Raw genomic sequence first — 11,487 nt, forward strand, 5'->3', positions numbered from 1 at the left:
AGATATATTTTTTTAAATATATATATGCTTTTTTATATTAATTATTTTAAAAAAATAGTAAGCCCTACCTAATATTTGACGAGAAATTGATTTTCAAACCCTCAGGACATACTCTTTCGATATTTTAGTGTCTTCATTATTAGACACCAATCATTATACAGGAAGTAAATCATAAAATTAACAATAGCAACTTATGCATTTTAATATTTAACTATATATATGCACTTTTCCATGAAATGCACTCTTGAACTTTATGTAAAGTCTATCTTAATGACAATGAAGGATAAGCAGAGTGGGTTTTAGAAGCTGAGAAAACTGGTCTACCGCTGAAAAGACTTATAGAAAACCTCGTGTGGGTGGTTTTTTGAAGATTTTCTAGTTTAAATGTTATCGAATGCTTTATAATTACTTCGTTTTCAAAGTAATTATAAAGCATTCGATTCTTTCAATTCTGCATTGAAAATTTTATTCCTAATATATACATATATATACAAAAGTAGGAAATGAGAATATTGTTAATACATATTTATTACTTAAAACTTAATTAAAATTACACGGTATATAGATCGGGAACAAATTCATTGAGAAGTCGAGTCGTTGTGACATCCCCATTATCGATTATACCCCGTCTTCCTGTACAGTATACTGCATAATATCTAATTATATAAACTGATTCGAAAATCATTAAAAAACTTTTCAAAACTGGTTAAACGAAAGGGTATGATGGGAAAACTCGAATGTTTGATGCCATCGAATGCTAAAAAGTTAACTTCCCACGTCTTGCACTTCCCGAAGCACGGTACATGCAAACCGGTCCAACTAGTTTGTATCTTCCGATCAACGGCTGCTATGGGAGGAAAGGGTTAATCCCCACCTGGACATCGGACATGTCATATAAAGACGAACATCTGGTCCTGGAAGTTGAAGTTTTTTTGTATTGGATTTTCCCACCTGAGTGAACTCTGATGGGACAATACTGCTCTGTTCTTCTAGATCACCTTTATGGATGATCCTATTATAATTGCTAAGATTATCTTTGCTACTCGTTAATAATTACACGTAAAATATAATCGAAGATGATAGAGTGATGACAAAAAAAAAACAAAAAAAAATAATAATAATAAATAGAGTCGTAATTATTTTCAATTATATAAGAACATCTTCCTATTTGAAAATGAAGGAGCTGTATGCCTACTTAAAGTATATACTTATTGGTAAATTAGATCATAAGCATGGCTTCTGTATATAAGTTTAATTTCCTAAAAATTTTGATAAGACTACATTAAACCGTTTCCTTTCCGAGATTTATTATTTACTAATTTATATAAAATAATAACAATATTCGTCCTTGTTCCTTGTTAAACAAGGAACAATTTTATAATTCTTAAAATTAATTATCAATTCAGATAAAAATCGAATTATATAAGAATTATAAAATTTGTAGCTCAAAAAATTAATCTTCAATATAATTTTATATATATACCTATATATTTTTTATTTATTTATTCAATAGCAATTAAAAACACATAATAAATAGTAATAAATACAGCATAAAATATACATGATATTAAAGAAATGTCAATGCGCTAAATTATATAAATTTGTACAGAATTTTATTAAAAATTATTTATTTAATTTTCTAAAATACATACCGATTTTGATTTAAAATATCTCACAAAATACAACAATTTATTATAAAATATACATTAAAAATTAATTTTTTAAAATATATTAAAAATAAATTATCATCTTAATTTATTATGAAAACTATTTTTAAAAATAAATATTAAGTTATTATTATAATATATGTATATTATAATATACTAATACTAGTCCGTTAGAGTTTTAAAAATTCTACTATTGGATGTCGCCTAGCAACAACACAATTCAAAATTAAAAACATCGAACACAATTGGTTAGATTTAAATTATTTTTATTGATATTGTCGATAGATAAATTGTTTAAAGTTTGTATTATTTTATAAAGTTTCTTAGGGTCATTCCACTATCTGCCTTTTAAGAATCGAATCACATGAATATCAATATAGCAACAACTAAAACTAGCAATTGTCAGCGCCATTACTAATTTAAATTCAAGTCTGTACTAAGATTGAATTAGTACAATTTTTTAAAGAATTAATATAAGAATTTTTATTACTGAAATAAATTTTTATAAATCATTCTTATACTAAATATCTCCCATTTTTGAATCATGAAAATCTCTTATTTCAAATATCCCCCCTTTTTTGTCATAAAGTGCGAAAATATGAAGATTATAAGAAATAATTTTTATGATTTAATATTGAAATTATTTATGTAAATTTTATATTTTAAAAAAATGAAATAAAATACACGAAAATTATATATGCCTATACATTACAAGCAGAAATAAATGAACTACAAACTGATCAATAAAATAAATTATAATTAACTTTTAATTCTGTTAAAAGTTAGGCCAAAGTGAATTAATTTTAATTTTGTTTAAGCTTACTTTTCAAAATAAATAAATAAACTTGGTGAATAATTGATTAATTTGAGGTAGAAAATTTAAATACAGTACAGAAAGTTTAAGTCAAATTAATTTAAAAATGCGTTAAAACGATTTGAGTTAAATGTTTTAAAATAGAAATTTTATTAAAATTAAAATTAATTATTCTTATAAATTTAATTTATTATTTAATGTTTTACACTAATTATATAAAATTAACAATAAATTAATTAAGATATATTTTTAAGAAATCACGAACAATAAATTAAGTTAATTATATATGCATGCATCCACGAAAAAATAAAGAATTTTGTTGTGAAATAAGAAATTCAAATGTTTTAAATAAATAATTTGTGTTTTAAAGTTTAATTTAATGATGATAATTTATAAAATACTTGGAAATAATTTTAACTTTAGTTGTGGTGTATTGATAAAAAATTCAAGTTAGAAAGAAAGGGAGGGTTAGTCAGTCTAGACAGCAGGACAATTTATTTACAAATGTAATCAACAATATAAAGAAACGTTTATGTGTACAGAAGCAGTTTTTATCAGTTCCTTCCTAGACATGGCTACTTGATAGCATCACATAGCCAAATCTAACCCTTTGTACCCTGAACGGCCATATTGATGTTAACGCCTTTCCAAGGTAAAATCATTTTGTCCTTGAGAGTACTGGCAGCAAAGGGTTAGTCGTCGCGTACACTATACTCAGCTATCCCGGATGTTAAAGTCGACATTACACATCACTACATCATAACGACTAAACTATAGGTAAGTGTTAACTTAATTGACTGGCTGCTTACCATGCAACGAAGCTGATTAACTCCTAAAATATTGTAACGAAAAAAAAAGAAAAAGTTACTCGAAAACTTTTTGTACAGTCCGTTTCGTAAAGACTTGTTGCTTTAGTACGATATTGCTGACTGATTTTCGGAATCTATAGAACTACCTGATAGCGCAAACTGCTTACGTCATCGCACTAGCTTATTAATAGATGCAAGTAGTTAGTAGCAACCCTAGCTTTGACTGGATAGTTAGCGGAAGAGAAGGCGTCCCTTAAACTCGCTTAACCAAGAGACAAATTGTATGGTTAAAGTATACTTCCTATCACAGACGTATCTATATATGTCGAGCTTTTTTGTTTGCTTGTTTTTTTCCTGATAGAAACAACACTCCGAAACACTAACTTCCTATTTGCGAAATAATCGACACGTCTATATCAGACTCTCTTGAAGGATAAGTCGTTCCTGTAACAGTCAGGACACATCTTTGATCGATTTTCGTCAGCAATAATAACACCCTCCTTTTCCGGTGTCGTGACGTCAGTCGTATGGGCGGGAACTTTTTCTCTCTTCCGGGTCTCTTTTTTTTTATTTTTTCTTACATCTCCCCCTTGTCTAAAAAAATCTACTTCTAAAAAAGAATGTGGTATTCATTCTATAACCCCCATAACTCGTGCTTATTGTCTGGCATTGTGTAGTAACACGACTCCATGTAATTCCTGTCGTGTTATGGGTGAAAGTATATTGAAAGTTCATATACAGTATAGACTAATAAAGAATTTTGATAGGCTAATTGAAAAATTTTAAATGGTTACTTTATATATTTCATATTCGTACGTGCTTGATAGAATATAAACAAATATTTCTTATCTAGTAATCTGTTTTATTTATATTTTAACTCTTGCTCGTTGAAGTTTATTTAAAAAAATAAAAAATAAAAAAATAGAAGTATTTGTGCTTATTTATAGAAGTTTATAACCTTTTTATTTATTTTAATCTGTTAAATTATAGTTAAAATTATTTAACTATAGGTTTGGCTTAGATTTAAATTGGAAGTATACTTTGACAATGCATTACTGGACAATATAAAATTTTAAATTTTTATATAATTTAACATAAAAAATTATTTAAATCTATTTTTGGATTTGTAAATGCTATTATTTTTCATTTAAAATTAAAACAGATTTAAAAGCAGAAGTAGGTCTAACTAATTTTCTAAATAACATTCCTTAAAAAATTTCTAATAGTTTGTAAAATGTATTTTAAGAATTTAATACAATTTTTTGAAAAACAAATAACTTTTTATTAATTTTTGATAAATTGACACAATTTAGGAATAATCAGAATTATTAAAAATAAAATTAAAAGGTATAATTTATAATAAGTAACTCTGACAAAATTCAATTTAAACATAAGTTTAATTAAAAAATTCCAAATTTTTTATATCGTTCAATAATTAACAAAATCGTGATAGATTTGTTTTAATCCATCATCTCTTCTAACAAGTTTGCACGACTTAAAAAAAATAAATAAATAAAAAAGTATGGAAGATAAACAGGAATATGAGTTTTGATAGTATATAGTATCAGGCAGTAACATTATAAAAAGTTATATATTTTTTTAAATTAAAATATTTAAAAAGCTATAATGCATTCTCTATGTTAGATGTAGATGTAGAGAATGTCAGAATGATAAAAAATATTGCTTTTGTACCATTTTACATTAAGAAAAACATATAACATGCCTTAGGAGATACAACAAAATCCTTGTAAATTTTATTGATTTGACATTAAATGTATTTTTTAAAAACTGTTTGATGATTCTATCCATCATTTTAACTTTCTTTTTTTTTTTTAATTTTTTATCCTGTTTGCTCATGATAAATATATATTGAAAAATGAATGAAGATTTATCATCATCATCTTTTTTTTTTATACTTTGAAAATAATGTCACAACTAACCATAAGTTTTAAAAAAAGTATTTTTATTAACAAAAATTAGAAAAAATATATGAAATTTGAATCAAAATTAGTAGTTTTTTTCTAAAATTAATATAATTCAGAAAATATTTTTAAACTAAAAATAATATATGTAAATTTATTTTCCTATTAAAGTAAATTTCTGCTATTAGACATATAAACATGAAGAATATTTGCATATTTTTATAATCTAAATTTTAAGAATATTAATCTACAATTAACAATATTCTAAGATAAACTGTAGAAATGGCCTTTTATAAATGTATTAGTTTATTTTATAACAACAAGGAATTTTACTTGAAAAACTCATATGTTAACTTAAATTCCTTTATAAAAATCTGAATATATAAATATATGGAAATTTATATATAGCCTATATAATCTTTCTTACTTAATGTTGCATTTTATTTTGTCTGTAATTTGATTATGTTAGTTATAACCAAGCGCTATCACAAGGGAACTAACAGGATCATTTTGTTAGGGCCTCACATTTATGGGGTCTTTTTATAAATTATTAATTCCGCTGTATTTCTTTGTATAAGGATAAATTTGCTTTTATTTTTCTTCAAATTTTATCATTTAAAAAATATAACTTTTTACATATCTTTTGAAGCCTAAGTATATTTATTAATCGGGATCTTTCTCTACCTCAAAGAGGCCCAATTAATAATTATATATTAGATTATATATGTTTATTTTTAAAGTAAATTGTTAAATTATATTTTCAGATTATAAGTTTAATTACTCTAAATATCATCCTTACTATAAAATAAGATAGACGAAAAAATTGCATAGATAAATCATTTATAAAATGTCTAATTTTTTTCAAAAATTATAACATATACAAATTGAAGAGTTCCGAAATAAAATGTTACTATGTTACATATTATTGTAAATAATAATATTTATTTTGTAGCCATATTCATACATAACCTATGTTTTATGATGTAATTTTGTTTTTGCGGTTATTTTGATAATTTTATGTTAATTTTTATGTTGATTATGCTAATTTAGCGATGTTACAAAATAAATTATTTATATAAATCTATAGAATTTTTTAAAATAAAAAAATTATAAATTTCAAAGAGGAATAAAACTTAAGAGCATTAACATATTACTACACAAAGTTAGAGTCAGATAGATCTTACTCGTAATTTTATTTTAAGGAATACTTAAAATTTATAGATTAATATTTTAAATAATCTTATAATCCGTTAATTAAGTTTTTAACTAATTTATAAGATATTTTATAATTTAAATAAAAATGTAAATAAAGCAGAGGCTAGGTTTAGTATCGAATTGCCGTATTTTGGTTAAATTAAAAGAACTAAACAATAATAACTTTAAATTATAATTATTTTTAAAATTTAAAAATAAAATTGCGTTATAAATATAAGGCTTAATTGTAAATAATATAATTTCAAATATATTCAAAGTAAATATAATTTCAAATTATATAAATGTGTAGGTTGTTTACGTTGTGTTATGTACTGTAACAATTGGCTAAGAATATTAAAAAATTATATTTTAAATTAAATTCTTAATTTAATTCGAAAAATTTCTTAATAATTTGAGTTTTAATACTAATTTCTCGATATATTTAGGTTATTTATTATAAAAATCTGATTAAACAGGCTAATAAGCTATACTTTAACATAAGCCTAACTTTATAGTCATTTCAACATGATTAAGATTATACAAGGACCTTCTAGGATTAATAAACAAGAATTTCTTATTTATTTTATTTCAAGAATTTCACAAGTACTAAGAGTTTCTTAATAAAATTCTTTAAAAATTAAGATTTCTTATTCATTTATTTTTCAAATTTGTAAGATAAAGTTAGCTAATGCCTATAAGTAAGACTTCTCTTTATACACACATTAGAGGTCTACAGTTATTTTAAAAATGTTTTCCTATTTATATATATAAAGAATTGCCTTTTATATTAATATTTTTAATCTTATAAATTAAAGATAGTACGTTGTTTTAAAATAGCCTAAAGTTTAAGCAATTAATAAAGCCAATTTTGAATTTAGAAAAGGCTTTAGGCTTAACCTTTAGCTAAACTGTCTTAAATATGAAAATTGGTTTATTAGGGTATATTAAAGAATAGTTATAGTATTTTAAGAAATATATAAAAAAGTAGAATCGGTTTAAGTGTGAGGTCTCCTAAGCTGTAGCTAAATAAGCTATAAACTAGGGCCTTACGCTTTTAAATTTAAATAGGCCTATCATTTGCTGGAGGGAAAAGAACTTTATATGCTACAGCTTAGGGCAACAATAAGTCTAACTCTAAATCCAACTCTAAGTAGAATATTGTAAATGGAATATAGGTATATTAATGTAGACTATCTTCTTTATCTAAAATATATAAAACTTAATATTGAAAATTATGTTCTTTAAATTAAATTATTTAAAAATACATAAATTGATATAAATTTTTAAATTATAAACTTTAGTAAGTTATTGATAATATTATATAAATATTTTTATTATGTATTCTTTTTTAGCTTTCAGCAACCATATGGATCTTCAAGTTTAAGTAGAGAAATATTATTTCTAAGTTTTACAACTTCAAAAATATTTAATTTCGATATATTAGAATATCTGAAGATGTTAAAATTTTTACAAAACGTTATATGTAGCTTAAAATTGAAATATTATGATTTAAAAATAATTTATTATACTGAGCTATAATTATTACATTAAAAAGTTTAAGATTATAAGAGAAAGATTTTCTTAAGACAATTTAATCAGTTAATTAAAAATTTAACTTACTTTACATAAAAATCAAATTTCTAAGTTTAAGAAGCCAAAACGACTCCTTATTTAATAACGTTTTCGGCCATATAATGGCTATCCTCAGCTTATAGCAATTATAAACGATTAAATTCTTAAATATTAAAATTAAATTGATTTTTTTATTCTAATTTATGTTCTATAATAATTATATTCTATACTTAATGGATTGGTTTTAAATTTGTATTAAATCATTGCAAGCTGAGAATGGCTGCAACTTGACCAATTTCAATTTGAAACGATTACAAACGTTACAAATAAAGAATAAGTTTACTGTTTTAAACATACCAGTTTGGGGTTTTTTAAAATAAATTTTCTTTAATTAGAATAGTAATGAATTTAAATCAGAACAGGTTAATTCACTGGTTAAAGTTAAAATTTCTTTATTATAATAAATTATAACATTTTAATATAAATCTAAATAATAATTTTTAGAAAATGCTATTGCTTTGAATTTTTTTAAGATAAAATTTCTAAAAAATCTTTTAAAAATCTGTATTTAATAAACATATCTAAGCCTGAATATATTCTTAAATTTTTTGAGAAATATTTAATTAATAGCGTCAGTTAATAAAATTCATTAACTAAAATATGTCTAGAAAATATAAATTTAAAAATGTACTATATAAAAGTTATTACATCAATAATAATTTATTTTAATTATTTTTGAAGTGTATAAATATGCTAAGGAATCTTGTATCTTTTAAAGAATGTAGGCCCATAATCAGGCCTGATTTAGATACGTGTTTCTAAGCTATAATATATAAAAGGCCCTTCCTCCGTCCCGTCATCAAACAATAATAAGATATATAGCCTATATATATAGGCCTATTAATTTTTTAAGGACAAAATTAAGCCTCATAACTTGAGGCTTTAAACGTAGTTTGTTTAGCTTATGTATTAATCTATTCTTAGAATTACTTAATAACTTTTACAAATGAAAGTTTTTAATATCTACATTCTACAAGAAGAAACTATTAAGCATAGCGTACAGTACATTCGTTTTTGCTAATTGGTCGAAGGTAAATAAGGATAAGCGTGATTGTTAGTCGTGAATGGTCGGAAAGCGATTCGACCAATCACAATGCAAGTCTTATTTCTAATTATCGAACCTATCATTATTCGTTTTTCAAATATTGCACTTTATCAACAATGACTCATATTTTATTTTAAAATAAATTAAGCTGAAAAATTCATTCCCATTTCATGTTTATTTAGAGCACTATGCGATTTTGTTACGCTTAATTTAGGCTTACTTGACACTTAATAGGACTACTTCAAATACTATTTTGGACGGAATTGTCTTTAGATAATAAATTTTTCATATAATTTCGACAGACAAATTAGAATATTAATTGTATAGAGATATTTATAAGAAAAAAGCAACGAAGGAAGACTATAAAACAATTTAAGAAAATAGCGGTTTTCTATATGAAGCACCAATATGGTAGAAGACTGATTACTTTGCAATTTAGTCGCATTTCGATGTAACTTATATTAATATAATAAAACTACACAATTACTAGAATAATCAGAGTAAACCAAAAATCAGTTAACTATATTCCTATCTTATTCAAATACTTTATGATAGAAATCTGTTAACCGTTGTAACGACTAAACTGTGTTCTTATTGAAATAGCAAAACGTTTTATCATATTTTAAACCGTTTCTCCAAATTCTGTAAAAGAACATTCTCCTATTTAGAACTGTAACTGGAACACATAAAATAAGATTAACTGACTTTTGAGCCACCTTCTATACCCGTGTTCCTGTGATATTAAAAATAGCATATTAGGAATATAATTTTATCTGTCAAAATTTGTCATTTTTGCTCAAAATTTATAATGTTTTGAATAAAAAAGTGTTCATAAGGATTTTTTTATATCATTTTCATTAATACAAATGGTCCTGATTACTGTAATTGCATGACAAAATAATAATAGCCTAATTATAACCAACATAGCTTTAAAACTATAAGTTTACTTAATTTTATAAGAATACTTTAAAAACAAGTTTAAAAATACAAGATAATTAATATTTTCTTAATTTAAGAATCATTTTTATAAAAAATTTGATAAGAAAATTTTAAATTTAACTTAATATTTAGAAATATTGTCTTTTAATAATATAAAATTCAAAGTATGACCATCAGTTTTAAAATTTTTTAAAACGGAATTAATACCACTTATAAAATTTAAAATAATTGAATATTCTTTCATAGGCCTGAAATAAAATTATCATCATTCTTTTTAAATTATTAATTAATTTTAATTTTTAAACATAATAATATAAAATTAGTAAGTAATTGCCCAGAAATATTAGAATAGAATCATAATTATAAATACATAATTATATACATTTGATAGAATTAAATCTATTTTAAAAATAGTTTTTAGTGTAGAATATATTGAATATATTAATAAATATTTTTATTAACAAATACTAAATAAAATATTTTAATATTTAATTAGCAACTAAGCAACCATATAAAATGATTTTAAATAAAAATTTTTGTGATTAATTAACAATAAATTATATAAAATAATATTAAAATATTTAGAATATTCAATTAAATTTAATAACATTTAACAGTTTTATAAACTAATATATATTTAACTTTTAATTTTAGAATATAAGTTATAAGTTTATTCGCTAGACCATGAATTTTTTAATCGATTTAAAATAAAATATATAAATTGTAATTTTCATTTTGCTTAATTTTCAGGAATAAAATTTAAATTATATTATTTCTTATTTAGAATATAAAATTGTCTACAATGTAATTTTATATTATAATATTTTCAAATTCTTAATTTAATAAATGAATTATAAAAAAATTTCAGCAATTTACATTAATAAAATTTATTACATACATTATAATTTATATAATAAAGCTTTAAAATATTTAGTTTAGTTTATATCATATTTTCCTTTTCTACAAACTACAAAAACTACAAAATCACAACTACAAAAAGTTAATTAGTTTGTGCCACATATTTTCATTCATTAAGGATTCCTTTAAAAATATATTTAGTTTTAAAAAAGATTTTATATTTAAAATATTTTTATATCTTTAATTAGAAGAAAATTTAGTACCTAAATTTATACAAAGATAAAAATAACGTAGTCATTAAATTTACTTATAATGCTATAATGAAAATTATATAAACTATGAAACTAAATTAGGCCACGTTAATTATATAATTTACATAACCTTTTCAACTTATTAATTTTTAAAAATAAAAAATGAAATTGAAATATAAATATAATAAATAAATTAATTAAATTCCAATATTAAATTTAAAATGATAAAAGTTTAAATTATTTAAAGCCAAAAAGCAAGTAGTAGTATAGACTATATAATCTTAAATTTTCATAGCTTAATTATTTAAATAAGAAAAAATAAAATAAAAATATTTTAAAGTTAGAAATTTTATTTA

At 22.5% G+C, this 11,487-nt stretch overlaps 1 long non-coding RNA gene across 2 annotated transcripts in view; it reads left to right on the top strand.

Moving 5' to 3' along the window:
* LOC111633140 overlaps positions 1 to 11,487 on the top strand; it is a 71,780-nt gene that overhangs the window by 32,350 nt on the left and 27,943 nt on the right. Inside the window, exon 1 of one of the 2 annotated variants that reach the window (XR_002758008.1) lies at positions 3,032 to 3,258. The exons of the other annotated variant lie outside the window; for it this stretch is intronic. This is a non-coding gene — a long non-coding RNA (uncharacterized LOC111633140). Of the gene's footprint in view, positions 1 to 3,031; positions 3,259 to 11,487 lie in introns of those variants that run through there. 2 annotated transcript variants of the gene reach the window in all.

The sequence above is a fragment of the Centruroides sculpturatus genome, unplaced genomic scaffold (genome assembly GCF_000671375.1).
Source record: "Centruroides sculpturatus isolate CEXI.00-Female unplaced genomic scaffold, Cexi_2.0 scaffold786, whole genome shotgun sequence".
Taxonomy (NCBI): Eukaryota; Metazoa; Arthropoda; class Arachnida; order Scorpiones; family Buthidae; genus Centruroides; species Centruroides sculpturatus.